The sequence below is a fragment of the Sylvia atricapilla genome, chromosome 2 (genome assembly GCF_009819655.1).
Source record: "Sylvia atricapilla isolate bSylAtr1 chromosome 2, bSylAtr1.pri, whole genome shotgun sequence".
Lineage (NCBI taxonomy): Eukaryota > Metazoa > Chordata > Aves > Passeriformes > Sylviidae > Sylvia > Sylvia atricapilla.
Genome location: NC_089141.1, coordinates 11,256,408 through 11,272,430, shown reverse-complemented (window position 1 = coordinate 11,272,430; position 16,023 = coordinate 11,256,408). Strand labels below are relative to the sequence as shown.

Here is a 16,023-nt window from a genome sequence, read left to right as displayed (position 1 = left end):
AATTTCTGCAGGCACACCACGAGCCACACAGGCCAGCAGGCAGCTCTGCCTGCTGACAGAGAAAGGAGTTAAAGCTCAAAATTACATGCACAGCACATTTCTCAGTGTTACACCAGATAAGCAGCATGTCTGGCAGTAATTCAGTTTGAGCTTGTTCTGTTTCGAAGGGTGTGTGCTTCTTGAGGTTTGGCTACCAAATGTTGTCCTCTAATTATCATTGCTGCCTGGAGTTCTGCAGCCCCTGAGAGAGATCCTCACTGGATGCATTGTGCTCTCTGCAGTAGTAGCAGCTGCTTGTGTTCACCTGGATGCATTCATCAGGGCAGAGCTCCTTAACACTATTTCAATCATTTTTGCAGGAAAATCAGTGCTAAGCAACCCCAAATCTCTCCTCTGCTTTTTGCTTACATTAAGCTTTCAGCCATTCTGGAGGTTACTGTAAAGATGAGAGTCTATTGCTTGTTAGCAATAAAAATGTTAATTTGGCTCTGCTATAAAATAAACCCAATCCTAAATAATAATAAAAAAAATAAAAATCACATTAAAGCAGTTACAGCAAATTTCCTAGGTAATGAAGAAGGTATGGCCCTCCATTTCCACCTCTGTCATTAGTTACAGATGTCGAATCTTAAAATATTTTTCCACGATCGTGGACTGTACACCCTGGGAAAACAAATATCTGGGGGAGGGAGAAGAATTTGCTGAGGAACATTCCTCCAACAGTAGTTTTTTTTTTTTTTTTTTCATCCCTTGATTTACAAGCCCCTGATTTACAAGCTGCGAATGAATAGTAGCCTTCAACAACAGGAAGCCGTGGCATGGAGAAACCCTAGAGCGTCAGGTGGAGCCTGGAGACAAGGCTGTCTGCTAGCGGGGAAATTCACCCCGGGAGCCGCCTGTAATCAGAGCTGTGAGCCAGAAGGAAATGTCTTCAGCGCTCTTACACGGCTCTTAATCAGATACTGACAGAGAGCCTTTGATCAGCGCATTTCCAGGACGAGGGGAGCTGCAGCTTGCAGTGTGCCTACACGCATCCCGGCTCCCGAGGAGTGCGGGGACTGCTCTGACCTCACCCTCCGCTCCCCTTCCCTTCTGCTGTCTCAGAAGACAGCAGTGAGCAGCACGGAGCCCTGACAGCCTTGCTGGTGTCCTGCCTGCGGCAGGGTCAGTCAGCATCCCCTGGTGTGCCCGGTGGCATTTGACAGCCCGGGGATGGAGAGCACGCACTGGGTCAGCTGCTCCTCGCTGCTCCACGCCCACGGGGACTCAGGGCTGGAGAATCAGCCTAGAACAGTCTCCCATACAAGAATTGTGGTCTAAATAAGAGTGTTAAGGCAGAATTACTGAAGATTAACACCCTGTGTCCTGTCAAGCTCCATCAGAATGGATTACAGTAGTTAACTACTAAGCACTAAATGTGCAATAACTTACAGAAGGTGTTGCATGGGAAGCATCAGCTTCACCCAGAGGGTAAAATGCTGTGGCACTTGGTAACAGAAGAAGTGAGGCAGCTCTGGACATTCTGTCCATGAACAGAGAACATGTCCAGGAACATTCTGCAGCACAAAAGCTGGCACATGCCAGGACTCATTTCTTGACTCATAAGGGTAACTTGGGAAAAACCAAAAAACCACTCCTGAGCTTTTGTCACTCGAGGAAAGGGCCTCTGTTTTTAATAAGCTGAAGACCACAACAAGAGGTTCCACACATTACACAAGTCAAGCAGTGAAAGAACAGGAGCACCCGAGCGGGAGGTGGGGGAAAAATGGTTTTGGGTCCCATTCCACTGAAAGAATGTGCTATAAGCAGAGAGATCATCAGGCAAAACAGGAATATATTAATCAGGCAGTCATTCCTTATCCTCTGACATCACCTGGCTGCAGCCTGGTGCAGCAGGGGGCCGGAGCAGTGGGTGATCACACACAGCACAGGCAGTGACCTGTGAAGCACATATGGAATATACATTGCAGAAACAGGAGATAAAAGCTCACCTGCTGTTCTGTGGCTTTCTTAATAGAGTGCCTATGCACCACCAGCTGAATTAAGAGCTGAGTAGCAGCTTGAACTCTGCATTTCCTCACCTCTGTGTTAGAACGCCTTTCTTGTTTAATTTAAGTACTTATTAAGTCATTGAGGAAATGAAGGAAATGAAGAATGTGATGTCAAGACAGAGAGTAGTTTAAATGGAGCAAAGGAGCCTTCTCAATTTTATTCAGTCTTATTACATTGTGAAAGATATTCACAACATAAAACAGATCTAAGAGAGCTATTCTATAGCAGATGCACTCTGTAATATTATCATCGATAATTATATACACTTAAAAAAATGACAGCCATAAATGGCTCTCTAAGGTGAAAGAATACTGGCATTGTTGTTCACAAATACATCAAAGAACCAAAGGAGATCAAACCAAACATTCAAATGCCCTAAAAAGCTTTACATGTTCAGGGATAAAGAGAAAAAAAAATTAGAACATTTGACACATAAGTGGTGGCTCATTTAGAGTTTGAGAGCACACCTACATGCAATGTATACATATTTCATTAGACATACAACTGGTTTGGATATTGGCAGAATCAAACAAAGTCCTGACATCATTTTGTGACAGAAATCTCACCTTGGCCTTACTGTTTACTTCTTTCTCATCTGTGTGTTAAGAGACCAGATAAAGTCTTTCAGCTTAGATTCATCCCACATCACTTTTGGTGCCTCAGCAAAGAAAAGAGTTAACCAAAAAATTAACAGTAGGTCCACATCATGGTCTGGATCATATGTGAAATTTGAGATTTCATTGGTTCTTATTTTTTTGGTTTTTTTTCCTGGGCTTTCCCACCACTGCCTGCTATACAAAGTATATCCCACAATCCTGGCTTTCCATTAAATAAATTTCTTATTTGTTCTCACACACAAAGTGCCACACGTCATTGCTTGTAGCAAGAATGACCTTCTAAGTGATTGTTTCCTTGTCAAACTAATTCTGCCATCCACCTACTCTAAATTTTAATATAGAAACTCTCAGAACCAGCTTTCTACTGTTTCATGAACAGCCATTTCAAGGAAAATTGAGATGAGCGCAGCACAAAGTAGAATGGATCTCTTTCCTCCCTGTGGCCTTTTAAAAGGTATCTCTTATTTCAGCAAAACTTCTTCCATCATGGAGGGAAACAACCCAAACGGTGGAGATGGAAATTTTTATTAAACTCTTTAAGAAGCTCGTTAACTAAAGGCAGCTGATGGAAAAGGAACAAAAAGAGGATAATAGTGATGCCCAACATGGATTCAGTGAGCTTGGTTAGTCTAGCGCATTGTGCCTATCCTGACACAGAGACAGCAAAGCACCCAAGGAGAAATCCTCCCTGGCCGTTGCATGATGGATGGCAAATATTGGGATGCTGTTGTCCTTGTGCATGTTTATAGACATACATTTCTGAAGCAAAACAAAAACAAACAAGTGGAACCACCGTGCAAGCCTCAAAACAAGAGCAACCTTGTGAGCTAGCCCACAGATTGAAAGCAGATGTAGGGCTTGGTAATTAGGCCTGATTTGAGCTGCATGAAGTGCATAAAAGCAGTTGTTTTGGAAATGAAGGGAAGGACCAAGGTAATGTAAACACAATTTGTCTTTTTGCCTGTTGCACATGGCAACAGATTAAAGAAAATGAAAGAGAGTTAATCATGGGGCAAAAAAGAAAAAAAAATCTTCAGGGAGGGTACTAACATACTCTCATCCTTCAAAACTGAAATGTTTAAATGCTGCTCTTTCAGGGTTTGTATTTGCATCATGCTGATGTGCAACCTGATCAAAAAACTCATTTATTTTATGAAGTTCTGTATTTATCAAACACATATCTTTAAAAATGCACAATCAGAGCAGTTGTGAACTCATCAGGAAGAGATTGCTGATAGCTGACTGGTCTGGTCACTGAGACTCCTGCTTCAATGGAACTCCTGTTTCCCAGCATTTGGATCAAGACCTTGTGCTTGGGAAAGCCTGAATGCTGGCATAATCTTTTCCAGGTGAGTGACACCAAAATGAGGCCTGGAGGAAGTCACTGTAGATGGATCATATGATTTCATGATCTTTTCTGTTGGTTTTGGCTTTGCAGAGAATTGAAACACTCCCCACTCTGTTCCCAAAGAACCAAAGTGTCATTCCACATCAACAGGACACAAAATTCATAGGTTGCTCCAATATCCCTTCAAGGTGCATTGGGGCCTCTGGATGTTAGATTTAATTACTAAGGCTCTTCCAGCATCCTCACCTGGACGTGGGGATGCGACAATGTGAGATTTCTTTGTTTATCTCACAAATGCTGTCAGTCACACACAGGACACAAACACATTTTATTAAACTCAATGAAACTGTTGCATTAAACACCAAAGTTGTGTAGGCTAAAATCCATTGTTTACAGTATTACCACACAGATAAAAACAATCCAATTTTTTTTTTACTTTGAGAAAGAAGATCTGCTATTTAATAACTGCCTGAAGCTATACTGAGGGCATCGGTGTTGTAAATATTCACCATTCTTAATCTCTGCTTTTTTTTTCACCACATAGCTCAATGTTGCCATTTGGATTTTAGCTCAGTTTGTCCAAAAGTCAAAGCACCACAAAAGACCTGCACTCCTCTAAGATTAAACATATGCATTCCCACCCTACCTGCTTTTGAAACAGCAAGATTATCACTCTCTTTTGTCTCTCCCCAGTATAAAAAAAGCAGTTTAAAGTTGCAGTGTGCCTGTTTTAAAGGCATTGCCTTAATAGGCCTTGCAAGAAGTTTTAAAATTAGAGTACAAGTATCTGAAGTAATTACAAGGACACAAGTTCTTAGAAGGAAATTAAATTAAGGTTCTCTGTCCATGTTCTCAGAGTATATATATACACACATATGTATATATATGTGTGTATTTATATGGAACTTCACCAATAATAATTTTTACTGATGCACTTTAGGGCTGGGTTTTCTAGGTTTTTAGAGGGGTTTATTGGGGTTTGCTCTTTTTTTTCCTAAATATTGTAGGGTTTAACAGTATCAGGCTGAAAGGAAGTAAAATCATTTTCATCAATGCAGAACAGCCATAAGAATTTTCCCCCTTTTGGTTTCTCCATCAAAGACGTGTTAAAATCAGGTTCTTGCCCTGCAAAGGGTGGCAGGATGTTACATTTCTCACGTCTCAGAAACTCACTTTTTCTCTTAACATGGAATGTATCACAGTAGCAGCAGTGCCATCCGTTAGAATTTTGAAGCAGGATAACGAGCTAAACATCTTTTTTTCCCAGCTAATTAGAGGCTTGGATACACTTTGAAATATTAGTGAGTGCTGTAGCTTTAGCCTGAATGATCCAGTAGAACTGAGGTCAGCAAAAATAATCTCACACGAGGAAGAAGCACTAAGAAAGACTTTCAGGTGGTTTCCTTGGGGGCAGGTGATGTCACAAAGCAGAATGTGCCTTACAGAGGCTCTTTCCATAGTCATCATCAACCCTCAGCTTACTTTGGCTTCTGAGCTACTTAATATATTGATTTAAAGAAAGACAATGTTTACCACTACTTACAAAAGAAGAGACTTTTGCATTAGAATTCTTTTGTGGGTTCAGGGTTGTTTTCAATGGCTTTTCCTGTTTTGTCGCAGAGTTTGAGGCAGCAGAGGCAACTCTAACCCACCACAGTACTCAGGGCTTTGTGTTCCCCACGACCAGAGAGATTTCTGCAGCCTCAGAGGCAGTGAAGCCATAAAGCACAACAGGTCAAGCTGATACAAAAAACATTCAGGAAACCAAACTCTGAGGTTGGGGGAAAAAAGGGAGAAAAAAAAAAAAAAAAAAAAGGCAATCTGTGTGAAAAGACATTAAGTTCCAATTTAAAGGCAATTCAGGAACCTCTGCAAACATTTCAGATTTGGCAGCCCAAACGACAAGTTCTCTCTCAAAGCAGAGGTGGTCACTGCGCCTTCTCCCTCAAACAGAGATTCTATGCCTATTTTAAAGGAAATTCAGTGCCTTGTGTCAGCTTTGAGAGGATCTGCTCTCAGGTTAGAGCTCCTGAGTGGAGAGATCCCTTTCATGGCAAGGAGGGCCAAGAAACCCTTTTAGTTTCCCTAGCTTTCTTTTACTAACTTATTTCCACATTTCAATTAAAAGAACAAAAAAACCAATAGCCACCAATTAAATAAAACAACACAAACAAACAACCAATTAAAAGAAATCAAAATCAAATTAAACCAAAGTAGCCTTTGAGAGATTTTCATTTTTACTATTTTGCAATACACAAGTTCTTCTTAACTGAGAGCAGTGTAGCTGTAAGATGTCTAAGGTTATGCTGTACCAGTTTCTCCATTATATTAAGCTTTCTTCCATATTCAAGTACAAATTGGCACTTTCACAATTCATATTTCAAGCTTTCTGTGTGAAGGAGCAGCTCCAGGCTGCACCAGAAAGCCAATATTAGCTCCAGAAGATGCTCCAATGCTGCAGAAACCCTCTCAGCAGGCTGGGAGCTCTGCAGCTAATGAGAGGGTACCAACACAGCACAAGTAAATCAGAGGAGAAGTTTGGAAATGTGTCTTCCAGCATTTCAGCCACCAGGTGTCTGCTGCCAGCCAATACAGCTCCAGCATCTAGATAAGCCTTTTCTCCAATGCATGGTTAATTAATCATTTAATACATAACATTAATTTTTTGTCTCTGATCAGTTTGCATCTGCTGGGTTATGAAGTCACCCTCAAGCTCCCCTTTCCCTGTCAGGATGGATGCCATTCTCCTAATATTTTAGTAAAGATAAAATCACTGGTACAGGACAGCAACAGGCTCCTCCAGAGACATATTCCTGGAAGGGGGAGATGTGAACATTAATGTTTAGACTCCTGCCTAAATTCCTAAAGATCTTTTCTATCCTCAAGCATTTCTCCTCCCCCAGGATCAGTTCTCATTGCAACCAGCCAATGGTCAGATTCAAAGATCAGCTGGATCCTCTTTCAACCTGAGCAAAGCACATGAGAAACAGCAAAGAATTTTTCTTTACAGAGCAAACCTGCAAGGTCTTTAAGTCGAATGTAGTAGCAGCTCTCAGGTACTCCTTTACTGTTTAGATTTAAAAAAGTAATTCACATCCGTTCCCAGATGATTGCTTTAATATGAGTTTTTAGGCGGTTTTTAAGATCATCTTTCTTGTTCTCATAGAACACACCTCAGGACAAAAAAAAAAAAAAAAAAAAAAAAAAAAAAAAAAAAAAAAAAAAAAACCAAAAAAAAAACCAATAAAAACAAATTAAAGCCTTATATCCGGACATTTGGCTAAACAACTGTTTCCATCAAACTATGCCTGAGATTTTATCCCCTTTCTGCTTTCCCAATTCCACCAGCAAAAGCATTACCAGTACCCTTTACCTTGAAGGCTTATTTGCTCTTAATAGAAAAGTTCTGCATCATTGCACCATCATCTGAAGGCCAGATGGATTATTCTATCCTCAGCTGAGTCTTATGTCTGTCAGTATTACAATATATTTGGACTTGATAATTTATGAAAATTGTTTACTTTGCGAGGTCTCCCAGTCACTGAAGTATAAAACTCAGAGAACTCTCCTCGTCCAGGAGTATCAGCTCTTTTAAGACAGGTGTCTGCAAACTGCTTTCTATCCTCAAATATATAAATATCAAACATTTCCTCATTGCATCCTCTCAGCTGCCAGTGTAATGGACTCCTTGTAAGGTTCATTGTGGCACATTAAAATTTGTCCATGCCATGAGACATTGCAAATGCAATTGTTTCTGCTCAAGAAAGAATTCTTTTCTTGGTTGTTCAGTGGGAGCCGTGAGAGACTAAAGACATATGGAAAAATAGGAAAAGGTAACCCAGCAGGATTTTAATTTCTCCCCCCCCTTTTATCCCTTATTAAATACAGGCAAGCAAGGTTTTGGGCAGACAACCTCCCACTCAGACCCCATCAGCTATTATTTTTTAGAATTAACTGAGAATTATTACATAATCTGAAAAGTAAAAAAGGTAAGATAAAGAGTGATATCAATATTCTCTAGATCTCCCTTTAATGAAGCTTTTTTGTATCTACTAGCACCCTAATTTTATTAATAAGGTTTCCCTACATTTACAGAGGCAAAGAAATCAAAGTGGTTTCATGATAACACAAGCAGCTGTAGCAGACATTTCAGGTAGCTTCCATCACCACATTTCCACCACAGAACAATTTCCTGTGTATTCAAGGCACTGCCACATCCTCACTTCTACAGCAAAAGAAAAAAGAAGAAAAAACTGAAATCGTCCAAAATCGAGACCTAAACTTGACATGCTGGCACATTCCCTTTTCCTGGGAACACTTCAAGGCCCACAGCAAAAATGGTTTCACATTTCTCTTTCATTCAGAGTCAATAAGAAGCTGAGCAGTCATGGATGAAGATGTGTTACCAAAACTCGCAGAAATGTAAAACATTCTAAAATAGAAACTGCTGGCCTTTAAGTGGCTGTAGGTAATAGCTGAGCTGCAGCCATGCTGCTTTTAATTTAACAGCACTGAGTGACAAATGATAGCACGGCATGGAGAGAAATGGCCTCCCTGCAGAGTCCTGCTCTTTACCACATTTTTAGTGTGCTTACTAATCAAATATGAAAATAAGCATGCTGTAAGCAGCACCTTTTAGTTTATGAAGGGACTTGAACTAAAACCTCACAGACCTCTCAGGCGATGGAGCTAGGAAGGTTTTCCATCTGGAAATTATCTCTTGCTGTAAATTTCTCTCTTTCACCTTCATGTTTATCAGAAAGCCAAACATAAAAGCCTAAACAGAGGATTTTTGGAAGTCTTTAGCAAGCCCTAGCACAGGCAAAGTCAAAAATGCTATGTAAACTATGGGTGTAAAATTCCTCAACTCTATCAAGGTACTCCTCTCTAACCCCAGTGCTTATTTCAAGACTTGTCCTCAGCCTTGTCCTTTCTGCCATTGTATTTACTCACAGTTTATCATCCCAGTCTGGGGACAATAACTGTGCGCTCCTACTTCCGACCCAGCTCCAAGCTTTAATCTCAACACTCCCATCATTTACCCTCTACCATCTGAGGATTTTCTTTTACTTTGGCTTCACCATTCAGACCACCCCACTGCCCTACAATTCAAACCTCGCATGAATTCAATTCCTAAACACAAGCAGTGTCTGATAACCCCAAGTATGAAACAAAACACTCAATGACGTTTATGCAACCAAGCAAAGGATGGTTTGCAGGGGACAACAATTTTGCCTCGCTCCTCTCAGAAGGTGGTTTATTCAGGCATTGAAATGTGATTTTAATCAGCTGTGAGACTTCTTGCAAGGAAGCAAGTGGCGTGTCTCTGCTTCTGTTTGCTTTGGTGAGATGGGACAGTGCTGTTGCCGTGCCAGAGAAAAGGGGCAGGGTCTCAGGCACAGCAAACCCTTCTCATGGGCTGCCAGGGCAGGACCCCAAAACATCCCGAGAGGAGATGCCACTCCTGCCTCACCACACCCAGAGGAAGAAGATGAAAATCCACACAGCAATACCAATCCATGGGCATCCAGGTGCCACAGGAGGAGTTTTTATCTGCAGATGCAGTTTTTATCACCCTGCTTTGTTGATCATTGCCTTTGGTCACACACAGGATCCCAATGCATGACAAATTGTTCTGTCGACAAGGACAGCATGCAGCCCCTTTGTCTCTGGGTATTTTTCTGTCGTGCAAAGGGTAAGTCAAAGCCCTGATTTATGTGAGGCTACAGCCACTGCTTCACTCTGTGAGAGCATTTTTGTTGTGTGTTTTAGAGTTGGTGCTTAGGATGAGCAGGAAGGTGCTGAAGTTCAAAGGAACATAAAGGACTGGCACTCATCATCACTCAGTGACAGCAGGGCTTGGGCACTCAGCTCCTGCAGAAGTTTGAAGTCTCTGTAACTTAATAACTAGGTAGGCAGGTTGTTTGAAGCCAGTTTAAATGTGTAACAATAACAGAGAAAAGCAAGGGACGGGGTCGGTAAAAAACATGTCAGCTCAGCTGACAAATTCAAGGAGCTACTGCCGTTTTCTACCTTGAATTATTCAAGGGAATATTCAGGGGAAATAAAGAGAGCATGTAGATTTGAATAACTGAATTTGCTCAATTCACACCAAAGGAAAAGCTGGCTCTTCAACAGCAAAGGCACAGCAGCGTTTCCCAGAGTCACAGATACACAGAGGTGACACAGACATAGCCCAGACCTGGCACTTTCTAGGACATATCTCTGGCAATATTTTGATTGCTGGAGCCAGGCCCCATCATGCTACCAACGCTATTGAATAAAAGCTTTCATCTGAAGTAATGTTTTTACATCCTAACATTGGCCCTGATCGACTTCACCTTTGGGTAATCAACAGACACTCCTCAGGGATTTTGTTTCCACTGCCCAGTCCCCTTGCCCCCACTGAAATTCTGGTAATGGAAATTTGACATGAAGAACCCAAGACATTCGAAGCCAATAATCTTGTTAATTAACAGCCTCCTGCTTTCAGATTTCTTCCAAAAGTCAAATTTTCCTTTAGCTCCTCCAGACCTCCCTTGTGTTACTGTTTCACTTGCTTCAACCTCAGTTCTTTACAAGCACTGCAAGGTATGTCTGTACAGTAAGGCTTAAAAATGCCTTAATCTTTCACACTAACGCTCACAAGGTTCAATTGGATGAGAAACAGCCAAAACTCTGATCAGCAGAGCCTAATCAGAGAAATTGTGGGCCTCTACCCTTCCCTGGTGTAATTGGTAATAAAACATGCAAAAACAAGAGGAAGAAAGGGCTGGAGGCGAGGGTGATCATCTTAAACCACCGACTAATCATTCATAACCTCAATTCATGTATTTAGTAAATACATCCTCTTCCTTTTCATGGGCACGTGTTGACACCCGCAGTTAATTACTCCCAGAAAGTTAACTCTCTGAGGCAATATTTCCACCCTGCTTAATTGCACGAGTACCAACCCGCAGTCCATCAGCGCTGATGAGCGCTGACACCCTCCTGTCAGCCCAGTAATTTGTTGGCTGGAAATGCCACAGACGCTTTTCTCCTGCACCTTTCAAAGCTTCTCATGCAAACCAGGAGGAGTAATTAGCGCTGACCTTTGGGCTAATGCTGGCTGCCAGTCAGCAGGTGTGTTTGTACATCCTCATTGTACAGCCAGGAGTGCAAAATCCTCGCAGCAGGCAGGCGGCAGTGCTCACAGTCCGCTCACCGGCCAGATTTGGGATGTTTCCCCCCACCGCTGCTACAGACTGCCCAGAAGGAACAAAATTCCATGGCGTTCCACAACTCATAGGATTAAAGGCAAAATTGGGACCAAGGACCAAGAGAAAAACCCCACAAACAGCAAAACAAGTGGTTTTCATTCAGAAAGCTTGCAGTGATAAAAAACTGCAGGCAGCAAGGGAGCTGCAGGTGTGTGGGCAAACTGAAGTCTGGCCTGGGGGATTCCACTTTGTGGAAAAGGTGATTTGAAGCTTCAAAACGCTAAAGTTCAAGAGTTAGAGTGACCACATAAAGCTCCAGGTTTTTAGAAGTGACCTCCCTAAGACAAGGAAGGGTACAAAGGGTTGTCCAGTCCACCCCCTAAACCCATCAGGGTTTACTCTGAGCTCCCTTGCTTCAGGCAAATTGGTTACAGTCTCATTCACTGTCAAGTAAATCCAACAGAAGATAAATCACCCTGCATTAATCTTTTGCAGTCTGCCTATAATACAAAAGAGCAGTAACCTGACACTTTAATCATGGCACTGTTACAAGCTGCTGTTCCCCACCAAGTTGAAAACTTCTCCTGCACTTGGGCCCATCATCATGAGCCTCATCACAGCTGCCACACAGTGGGAAATGCCATCTCTGCCTGTTTTCAGGAATAAAGATGAATCTAGAAGCCAAGGGAAGTTGCTGTAGGAGGGAGCAAATGGTGCTGGAGCACAGGTATCCAACCACACCCCCACATGAGGCTTTCAGCTTGCTCTGAAGGCGCAGAACTGCTGGCATGGGGATCTCCATGGTACAAAGCCAACAGGTTCTCACTCCAGTTCAGTCTGAATCCTCAGAAAAATAACATTTTCCCCTAGGAAGCTATTTATCAACCAGATACCTACCAGAAACTCCCTGCGTTTTTTGGGTTTTTTTTCAGCTACTCCAGTTTGTCAAAGACAACAAAAGCATTTGTGCAGTGACACACACTGTCTTTCATGGATGGACATAACTACTTCAGAAATCCATAACTAATCCACTAGGGCACAGGAAAATACACAACTAATTGTCTACCCATGGTTTATACTTTAAAGAAGTCACATTTGCATCTGCAGTAGCAGAAATGAGCTTTATCTGGGGAGAAGGGGAAGCATGCTTTATATTAAGCTGATTAATTAATCACAAGGTCACATTCCTGAAGAAAAGGAGTCCTGCCCAAAGAATTTCCATTAGAAAACAAGGCAAGACATACAGGCTATATGTAGAAGTAAAATTGAGATAAATTCTTCTGTCACACACATTTCTGTTTCTGAGTTGCTCCATAAAACAAGTCTTTCCCTTTGAACCAGAGGAAATATTCTTGGACAACTTTTCTTTAGGAGATGCTGAGCCAGAAACTTCCTCTGAAGCCAGGGAAAACTTCAGTTTCTCAACACCTTCAAGCAGATATACACATATGCATGTATCACACGTACATAACACACACAGAGCTGCAGGAAGACATTTGAAACAGAGTTCCCTTTTGTATTTACTTAACAATCACCATGGGACACAACAAATTAACTGAACTAATCAACTAATAGAGCACATTAACTCTCTCACAATCTAGATCTTGTGGTTGCTGAATGCGGGAATTGATACCAGACAGCCTTTAGTCACCGACTGTGTTACTGATTATGTCCAATTATGGCAAAGAAAAAGGATTCTGAAACATTTGAGCTGGGGCAGAGAGAGAGAGAAGCATAATTTGTGCCTTATGTTAGGCAGCTCTTCCTCCACTATTACAACATTATTCAATTATTCACCATCTATTTACCACCAAGGAGACAATCTGGCCGTGTGCTCTGCAGTATTTCCCCTTTGCCAAAGCTGTCTGATGCTCACACGTCCCATTCCCGGGGCACCAAGGGGTGACACCGAGCCAGGCTGCACTGGAGTGGCTCAAATCGTGCTCAGCTCACAGCCAATTTGTCAAGGTGGGAGGTTGAGTTTCAGGCTTGGAATGTAATTCATATTTCAGTGTCCTGACAAGAGGCAGCCTTGGTGCCCTGTGCACACAGGGAAAGCAATCCTTGGCGTGGTTATCCCACACACCCTGCACAGGGAATGCCTCCTGTGTGTGAGCACCTCCTTCTGCCTGCCAGCACCATTAACTGGGTGAACCCTTTGCTCGTGGCTGGCTGGCAGCCACAGCTCTGGCACACATGGGGCAAGCAGCACAAACCAGGCAATGCTCCCTGCTGGCTTTGAGTAAAGTGCTGTTTTAAGGGAGCAATGCACCTCACTTCTTTTCCACCACAATCATCTCCCTCCCCCAACCCCAAGTTAAAAAAAAAAGCCAAAATAAAATAAAAGTAAGTCATTCTGTATCAACTTGTAAAGGAAAACGTCTAATTCAGCAAAAGATTTGAAGCTCAAAGGGTGCAAAAGAGGCTGAGACTGTCACACTCCAAGCTGAGTTTAGTCTCTTGGATGCTGCTAAAACCTAACCTGTCCCTAAGCATAAAATTATTTCCTTCCCTCCCATCATATAAATCTTTAATTTAGGAAACATCTCCATGGTAAATTAGCCTAGTAGCCATCTGACCAGGAAAGGGTGGTAAGAGGAAGCCTAGAGCTGAAGGAAAGAAGGCACTTCTATTTCCACCATGCAGATAATAAATGCTACAGGGAGTTTTAGCACTTTTTTAAAGGCACTCATGCCATTACACCTGAAAACCTTACAGTTCATAACATGCTTCATAAAAACAGGAACTCCTGGGTCTAGCTAACACTTGAAAAGAGCTAAGCATCTGCCTTAGGGCACATCTGCCCATGTGAGCAGGACACACAAGATTAGGGGCACAAACCAAAGCTACCACCATTCCTGGTTTCAGTCTACCAACTTTCACTTCGCAAGCATTAAAAAAAAAAAAAAAAAAAAAAAAAAAAAAAAAAAAAAAAAAAATCTTTGCATCACCCCAAGGCAAAGGCAAGGCACAGCAGAGATCCCAGCCCATGCAGCATCCCCAGGTCACAAGGGCAGGCACCCACACCAAAGGGCTTTCTGTGGAAATGGGTTCCTTGCCTCTCTCAGGGCCTTGCAGGTCACCTGTAGCAGAGCAGCCACGCCAGGAACCCCCTCTCATCTGCCACAGAAAACTCTCCCAAGACAGATTTTAACCTGTGATAGCCTACAAACCAAGCCAAGACTGCTCTAGGTTTACCTCAAATCTGAGAACACCAAAAATTACAATATCAGGGATTATTTTACCTTTTGCCAGCCAGCAGACAGCAGCCCTCAGGAAGTCCTGGTGTGCTTGGTCATCAGAAAGAACCAGACACACTTGCCCTGCCCAGTGTAAGCACTGCTTTAAGTATGCACAGCTGTGACAGGGGAACTTCCATTTACACCCAAGCATAGAGGCACTCTTCAGATTACACAGCATTTTAAACAGGTGCTGAGGACTATGCATGATAAAAGGCCATAAAAAATAGGCACACAAACCCCAGGGGTGGTTTGTTTTTTCCTTTATAAATGTTTTTAATTGATTCTGCAGGACAAAATGCCAAAGTAGCCCATTAATCCCAATATAAGTTTTGCCCTGAGTAAAAGGCTGGACTGGATTTACTTTTATCCAAATCTGTCCCTTGTGTAACTCTGTGGAAGACAATCAAGTTACAGCATGGGAAAATACACACTTTTATATCTAAATGCAAGCTGTCTTTATTAACTTGCTGCAGATGGACCCAGGTGCAGGTAGTTGCTACTGATCCCATTAAAAAACTCAGCTACAGTTTCCCCTAAAGATATGTGGATGCTAAAAGGAAAAAGTTGAAGCTGCTCAGGTCAAATGTTAAGCTCCTACAACAAAAAGAGAGGTTCCTGTGACAGTAGGACAAGTTTCTGGTTGCTTGGGTCTTCAGTGCTGCCCCGTGATGAGCACAGGGTCCAGGATAAGAGCACATCCTGCACGAGGGAATATCCATCTGGATGACTTGGAGATGCATTTTGGGACCCTGAGGATATGGCATATTTCTCTCTTGCATGTCATTACATTAAACCACTTCTTCTGCATCAGATGATCATTTCCTCAGAAGTTCCTGGCAGGAGCTAAATCCCCTAACTGCCTTGGAATAAGTCCTCAGGTCATTAGGTATCTCCCAGGGCCACGAGGCTCAAGCTGTGCCAGGCTTGGAACAGCAAAAAAGGGGACAGGAATCTTTCTAGTCAAGCCTCAGAAAACCAAGATACAAGCACAATACAGCTTGATCATCTTTCCTTTTTGCGGTTGGTTTGTTGTTGGGTTTTTTTTGTTTGTTTGTTTGGCTGCGGCTCAGTTAGTTTTGATTAGATTTGTTGGTTTGGGGTTTTGTTTTTTTTTTGCATTCTCATCAGTTAAGAGGAATTAAACCAAAGGAAAGGCCCTGCTCGTTTGATCAACCCACCCAGGCAGTGCTGTAAACGTGCAGCGACTCCACATGTGGTATCACTCAGTTAATAAAGAGAAGCTCATGCTCTCAGCATCCCTGTGGCTGTGCAGTGCACCAGTTCCTCACAGGTAACAAACAGGATGCTGATTTTCCCTGAGGAACCCCAGCTGAGGTAGAACTGGAAGTCTGGAGCAATCCAGACCACGGAGATGCAAAAGTGGGATTTCCCAACGCCTTCACAGAAACACCTGCAAACTGAGCACACCACAGATGGTGTTCCTGGTGGCCTTCTGCCAGCCACTGAGCCCATCCAAGGGCTACCATGCTGTAAAGATTTTGTGGCCTCTTCATCAGAAAACTCACGAGGGGGAAAGGAGTTCAAGGCTGGATGAGAAATGTTTT

General features: G+C 42.5%; 1 long non-coding RNA gene across 1 annotated transcript in view; it reads right to left on the bottom strand.

The window, feature by feature from the left end:
* Positions 1 to 14,513, bottom strand: part of LOC136373728 (uncharacterized) — a 32,705-nt gene extending 18,192 nt beyond the window's left edge. The window contains exon 1 of the long non-coding RNA XR_010745714.1: positions 14,462 to 14,513. This is a non-coding gene — a long non-coding RNA (uncharacterized lncRNA). The remainder of the gene's footprint in view (positions 1 to 14,461) is intronic.
* Between the last annotated feature and the right edge of the window lie 1,510 nt (positions 14,514 to 16,023).